Source organism: Dendronephthya gigantea, unplaced genomic scaffold (assembly GCF_004324835.1).
Source record: "Dendronephthya gigantea isolate DGI-Jeju-01 unplaced genomic scaffold, DenGig_1.0 000024F, whole genome shotgun sequence".
In the NCBI taxonomy this organism is placed as follows: Eukaryota; Metazoa; Cnidaria; class Anthozoa; order Malacalcyonacea; family Nephtheidae; genus Dendronephthya; species Dendronephthya gigantea.
Genome location: NW_021163034.1, coordinates 955712 through 963402, shown reverse-complemented (window position 1 = coordinate 963402; position 7691 = coordinate 955712). Strand labels below are relative to the sequence as shown.

Sequence of the window (7691 nt, the reverse complement as noted above, 5' to 3'; positions counted from 1 at the left end):
TTTAAAAATATGGAAAACACGGAGTCTGTTAAAAATATGGAAAACGCAGAGTATAGATGTTTGGAAGTCTGTCAAGCTCAGTGGTCAATGACTCCACGTGAATTATGCAAATTTGATAGCGTGTTTTAAACAACATGGCGTCAAATTCGCGTAACGTTTTCGGCTTTTTGCTATTCCGCAAATTCCGCAAAACGAACGAAAAACTTATCCTTAAACATAAAGAATATTCCTCAATTTAAATGGGAGGATATTCGGTAGACAAAGAGGAAATTGGATGTGGCAGTTTTGGTGTGATTTAAGGTGATATAAGGACACGTAATGTAGTTAGCTACAACAATAATTCTAGGACTTTGAGCAAGAGGCATTATAGCTGTAATCTTTTGTTATTGTGTATTCTTTCTTTTATACTATTACTGTGGTATAAAAAATTAGTATAGACTTATGAGCGATCCTTCATTTATGAATATATGTATAATTTACGTTGACTCCGTGTTTTCCAAACATTTATACTCCGTGTTTTCCATGTTTTTGGCAGACTACGTGTTTTCCATAATTTTTGACTCCGTGTTTTCCAATATTATTACGTCAGACTCCGTAATTTTGACTCCGGCTCCGAAACTCCGGCTCCGAAACTCCGGCTCCGGAATTCCGACTCCGTGTTATCCATGTTGTGATGTGGCAACGTTCGGAATCAAAGCTAGATATTTATTTCACCCGCTCCTCGTGTTGCAAAATAAAGTCATCCTATTGGCTGAACACTCCCGGCCTGACAGCTCAACATTGCTTCTGATTGGACGAGCATAGTAATTTGAATAATATGATTAATTCTTTCCTTTCATTTCTGATGTTCAGGCTCAGGAGAAGAGAATTAATCATATTATTTAAATTACTATGAACGTCCAATCAGAAGCGTTGTTGAGCTGTCAGGTCGGGAGTGTTCATCCAATAGGATGACTTTATTTTGCAGACACGAGGAGCGGGTGAAATGAATATGTGCTTTTGATTCCAGTTTGAGACATCACTTCAGCGCTGGTCTTCGAAGAATAAAGATGAGTCTCCTCCATGCCAAGAAAATTTCAACAGAAATTGCTATCAGATTGCTATCGTCTTCAGCAGAAGAGAAGTTTAATAGAAGTTTACTATCTCTGACAGACTGTCGTTGGTGTAATACCAGGTAATATGCCTTTCCCTTTGCGTGTTTTATCAGCTTGTTTCATCGTGAGCTTTTGGGCTGAGGTTCCACGTGTCTTTAGTTCACGTCTTGTAATGCCTCTCTCGTGTTGTGTTCAGCTTCAAATACAAACTTGTATAGCACTAACGTAGCTTTTATTCTTTTCATGCAGAATTTTGACGTATTAAAGCGAAGTTAAACGATGAAATTTGTGAACAAGAGATTGACGACCGATGAATTGTGGCTGAACTGGCTCAAGATAACTCGCCTTTGAAGAGAAAGCAAGTCTAGGCTTTTTCTGGGGAATATTGATGATATGAGAAAGGTAATATACGTCAAATCTTACCGTTGGCCGCTAACCTTCCCTCTAACCACACGCAAATTACGTTTGAATTGAGTTCTAAAGACCTAAGCAGTGAACTAATGGTGCCTTTTATTCTTCCAGGTGGAGTTTGAGAGCTTAAAACCAAACTGAATGAAGTGAAGTGGGCAAAAAGTCCGTTACCGTAGCTGAAATTGCCCGAGACGACTCGCCTTTGAAGAGAAAGCACGTCTACGCATTTTCTTGGGACTTGTTGATGATATGAGAAAGGTAATATACGCTAAATCGTATGTGAGCCGCTAACCTTTGCTCCAATCGCAAGCAATTACCTTTGAATTGAGTTATAAAGACCAAACCAGTAAACTAACATTGCCTTTTGTTCTTCCAGGTGGAGTTTAAAAGCTAAAACCAAACCGAATATAGAAATGAGCTGGGAAAGAAAACCCATAGCTGAAATTCCCCGAGATGACTCGCATTTCAAGAGACGGCAAGTCCAAAGCTGCTCTTCAACACTTGTTGCTGAAATGAACAGGTAATTTTGGGTCTATTTTATTCAAAATAGAATGATAAACTTGAAACACTTGATCAGGCATCATGCGTCCTCTCAACTGAGTAATCACCGCAAGTTTTCTCCCGATATTTAAGCTCCCTTCATCGAAGGTAAATCCATGAAATCGCTGTCTATAACAAGCATTCTTTTGGTTTTATTGCAGGTAGCGATTTAGCGGGTCAAGCCATTTGAAACAACGACAAAACCTGTTCATAATAAAACGTGAGTATTAAGCAATTGAACATTTTTAGATAAACCGAACAATGCTGGGAAGTTTATGCATGATTCAGGTCAAGAACGACAACGGCCGCATGATAATTTGATATGAATAATGGCAAGGAAATTCTTGAAATCCCAGAGGGTTTTATAGATGTTGTTTTTTAATTCAATCCCGATCTTACGCGTGTTTCTTCTCAATAAAAAATGTAGTTTGCTTATTTCTTTAATCTTATTTCAGGTTGATGGGCTCTGTTGAGCTATTACCGACAAGCCAAATCGACGGCAAATCTACGTCTAAAGTAGGCAATCTCGACGGCAAATCTACGCCTAATGTAGGCAACCTCGACGGCAAATCTACGCCTAATGTAGGCAACTCGACGGCAAATCTACGCCTAATGTAGGCAACTTCGACGGCAAATCTACGCCTAATGTAGGCAACCTGGACGGCAAATCTACGCCTAATGTAGGCAACCTCGACGGCAAATCTACGCCTAATGTAGGCAACTTCGACGGCACTCTACGCCTAATGTAGGCAACCTCGACGGCACTCTACGCCTAATGTAGGCAACCTCGACGGCACTCTACGCCTAATGTAGGCAACTCGACGGCACTCTACGCCTAATGTAGGCAACTCGACGGCACTCTACGCCTAATGTAGGCAACCTCGACGGCACTCTACGCCTAATGTAGGCAACCTCGACGGCAAATCTACGCCTAATGTAGGCAACCTCGACGGCAAACTCGACGCCTAATATACGCCAAAACTACGCCAAATCGACGCCAAAACACAACGTTCAGCGATGCCCGGGCATCGTTACAGGTTAGAGTAGCCTGGTGGTCAAAAAATGTGCATGCAGGGTTAGTCTGTGCATGATTAACTTAACGAAGTTAACTAATTTAGTTAACGAACTTAAGTTAAATAAAGTTTTAATTCAGTTAACTAAGTTCTGGCCACCAGGAACATAGCTAATGCATGATGCATGTGAGCAAACGTTTCTTAAATTCGGTTAAATATTTAATCGGTTTTGCGCTTAGGACTGCTCGCTTGTGCTTAGGGCTGCGCTAAGGTTTAGGTTGATAATTTGCTGTTAAAACTGAAAACATATCACAACTGTTATATATACCCATATTTCACTAAGAAATGGCTAAAAAGCCATGCACATGCACTAACACAAACCAGCCACAAATGGCAGACATAATCCCATAGGTTCTTTCCTCTTTCTCTATCTTGTCCTGATTGAAATCATCTTCGGCTCTTGAAATCCGGTCAATTGCGGCTTTCGGAATTAACATTAAAATGATAACTATAGGGTCACTATTCGGTCTGGTTGTAAAATTATTTGTATGTAAATACGTTTTTGATTTCTCAGCAAACATTGTAAATATAGATTATATCTTGCCTTACTATATTTTGTAATTGAACATATAATATTGTGTATGTATTTATGAAAAAACATGATTTATATCAAAATATGTACAGATACAAAACATCATGCACTATACCTCATGATCTTGTAGCTGCACATAAAATAGACACGCACACGAGTAAATACATTCATGCAAACCATGGCCTATATAATGGCTTCTAGTTTATATCTCTCTTATCTCTTGCATTCACTTAAGGCTACAGTTAATATTTAAGCCAGAAACATTGATTTTACGGCATGTCTTATACTGTCTTGCTATTCTGAAATACATTAATTTATGCAATCAAAGTTAACACACACATGCTCTCAATTAATGAATTTGAATTTACTTGAAGAAAATAAGGAATGGGTGGGGGGTGCATGCTGTTATCTTGAAACGATATATGCCTTATTTCTACTATAGTTAGAACTTAGAAACCAATTACGAGACAAACATTGGCAGTGGCATTGTAACTTTATTATTTTTCCAAGGTCTCTGTGAGATTTCCAATCATTTAGCTTCGTCGAGCAGTGCTTATGAAAAGTAAGGCGCCACTTTTTGTCTGTACTGTTTGACTTTGCTATGTGGTTCGAAGTGTTAGCAGGTGTCTTGGGATATCTAATAACGTTGCAGTGTTATATTTTCATTGCTGTTTCTATAAGAGCAGCTTGCTTTGGCTATATGCCTTAGCTCTAAAAGTTTTTAAACGAGATTTTCAAAAAAAAAATGTACTCCTCTGGCTGTTTCTATAAGAGCAGCTTGCTTTGGCTGTATGCCTTGGCTTTGAAAGTATTAGTCCAGTTTCTCTGAAAAAAGTTGTACTCTTGGTGCTGTTTCTATAAGGGCAGCTTGCTTTGGGAATATCTCTTGCATGGTTCAAAAAATGTTGACTAAATTTTTTGAAAAAAAATATTTACACTTGATGCTGCACTTGGTTTCGACAGTTTGTTGCTTTGGCTATATGCCTCAGCCTCAAAAATATGAAGTCAATTTCTTGTATTTTTTTCCAAACCTTGTTTCTACAAGGGCAGCATGCTCTGGCTATATGCCTCAGCTCTGAAATGTGCAATGAAGTTTTAAAGGACAATTGTGTATGCCTTCATGCTGTTTCTTTAAGGGCTCATGAAATATCTTCAAGTTAACTCGATCCTTGAAATATGTGTGCTCAGTTCGACAGCTTAAAACGAAACTATTGGGAACACTGCCTATGATTTGTCAGCAGAATAATTTTAGTTTTTGGCGGACGAGCGTAACTTGAATCTAAGCGCTCGGAACTCAGGCATTTTTATGTGTTACTATATTAGTTCGTCGACCTCATAAGCTTTATTCAGCTCTTTACCAGAGTTAGTGGGTTAATTAAGTCTATAATAGAACAAAAAAAATACACAATAACTTAGAAACACTTACTCACATTAATGCATGTTTTACTGATCAGTCTTAAGCATTACTCAAACGCAATAGCACACTGTAAAAAGACATGAACAATTTATACTAAAGTATGCCAAATTAACATTTACCTGCATTGTTCTATAAATTTAAATGACAAGATCTTAAACACACCTACTTTGTAACGGGTTTTAGATATAATAATTTTATGTCTTCGCGTATATTAATGATGTACTATGTAAAGAAAACACACACGCTTTGTAATACATGTTTAGTGAAGTATTAATAAAAATAGGACCAAAATTGTCCGTCTCCTCTCTCTTGATTTCAATATCTTTAACACACGCACACACGCTTTGTTGTAATACATGACTTTGTTTTAATAAAATCTCAAACTTGTGTACTTTGTGTTTAATTCCGGCTTTCGGTGAGGGTTTTTCTCCAGGTACTCTGGTTTCCCTCGTAAAAAAACAGTGTCCGTGTGTTCGGAACCGTGTTTACGGTTGGTTTTCCATACGAAAATTGAACTTTTCACGAGTAAAATTGCATGAAAGCTAAACATTTCTGTTGACAATTTATATCCGCATAATTAGTATATCTCGTTATACTCGATAAAAAGTTTAGAATATTTTCGCAATCCAGTAGACATTAATGTCTGACGGATAAGCCCTCAGAATAGAAAACATAATGGTCTAATGTAAGCTGACTTGTACACACGGTTACTGGGTTCAATTCCCGGAACACTGTTCTTTGTCGCGATAAACTTCATGTTCTTCAATTAAAGCATGCAAAGCTTCGTCTTTAGACTATAATTTCACTTGACGAGTTGTTGATGAGCACTTAACTGATTTTGAAAGACGTGATACAGCCAAATTGAAATGCAATACTCCCTCATCCTGGTGCTTATAAAGGAACGACCACATTCGCCAGATGTGACTTTAAACGTGAAATATGTGTTCTTCAAGATGTTCTCATTTGGCTAATTCTCAAGATTAAGACGAGATAGTTGAATATCAATGAGAACGAAGAGACAATCCGATTGGCTATAAAGTGATGCTGAAGATTTCTTAGCGACAAAATGATGCGAGCTTGTTAAATCCTTACCTTACCTCTTACACCTAACTGTGAAGGGGCCTCCTTCTAGAACCAGCGCATGATGCACTGAAATTACATTTTAACTTTATTAAATAATTGAATTTTTAGTCCGTTTTGTCAGATCAAATTTTATCTTTATTTATGTTGTCAACTATGACCGCAGGAAAACTGGACGGTAATTGTGATTATTTAAACTGATGATATTTGTACTGGTATATGGCATCTTATTTTCTTATGTTCAGGATCTCTGTTGCTGCCATGCTAGTCTTCCTGGACGAAATCTGTCATGCAGCCCAAGTTAATTCTGAAGAAGATATTATATGAATGTAATGACAAATGTCATTGTTTCAGCAGTGATGTGCTGTAAGGGAACCGTGTGTTTAATGTTTTTGTGCATGAGAAGGTTAACGGGTACTCCGTACTCCGGTTCCTCTTGACTCAAAATTTTCAAATAATCACTCTGCAGTTGACTGTATTGTTTAATAAAAATAGACAAATAAGCCAAATTTTAAAAAAGCTTGAGGCGAATATTTGTTATCAACTACTTGTAAACTATTTCAAAGGCTTTGCTTTGTAGTTTTTTTAAAAAACATTTTAATGCTGTTGTGTTTTCTTTGATTTGGTGCCCTGAGGGAATGTTCTTGCTGCCGGGGTAGATTTAAAAATGCTGTCGATAAAAGGTAAAAGAAAATCGTAATTTGGCAAGGTGAGCATATTACTGTTGAAAAAGAATAGTTTGATAAAGATGTAAGTGTTCATGTACTGACATTACAAATACATGGAAATACCTGCCAGATTTTTTCAGTATCAATGGACACTTTGGTTTCATTTTGTTAGTTATTCTATCTAGTTTAAAGAATATAAAAAGGCAACTGAATTCTTTCTTTCGTCTGGCCTGAGACATAGACTTTTCCCTAGCTTTATTCTCAGTGAATAACGCTTGGTCGTGTATTCTCGTACAAGTTTAAACGGTTTAATCTTTAAGATCAAATCATCAACATTCAAAATCTCGCTGTTTTAATAAATATATACCTTCTGGAAACCTCGTTAGTCGTTACCACGCGTTAGCTTTCTCCCCCGTAGTAACACTGCATGATGATCCATAGTAGATGATCCATAAATGCTTTGACCTGCAGTTCAACAATGCTTCTGAATAAACGATCAGAATTCCAAGAATACGACAATTTCTTTCAAGCCGGGAAAGGTTTTTATCAGAAATGAAACCATTTGAAATTTTAAAGGCTTTCGCATATGAGCATGTTAGTAAAAATTTTTTTGAACAAAATAACCTATAATAATGCAATGGTTATTATATAGCCATTCGACCGAGAATACTTCGCGCAAAGATTAAAAATATGCCTGTTATTTCTGGTTTCAAATGTACTTTCACATAAACACAGTTTACAGAAATACATAAATTCCACACAAGATTTTTAGACTTGTTCATGTCGTAGAGCAACAGAAATTCTTCGTCGTTTTACTATGCCCTGGTCGTTGGCAAGATAAAGGGCCTCTCGTGTTTCACGAAACGTACACATAGC

General features: G+C 37.3%; 1 long non-coding RNA gene across 1 annotated transcript; it reads left to right on the top strand.

Moving 5' to 3' along the window:
* Positions 1–1003: 1003 nt before the first annotated feature.
* Positions 1004–2595, top strand: LOC114522931. The gene is made up of 6 exons (XR_003686960.1): positions 1004–1174; positions 1344–1496; positions 1617–1763; positions 1882–2025; positions 2207–2265; positions 2501–2595. It is a non-coding gene; the product is annotated as an uncharacterized LOC114522931 (long non-coding RNA).
* The last annotated feature ends 5096 nt before the right edge of the window (positions 2596–7691 follow it).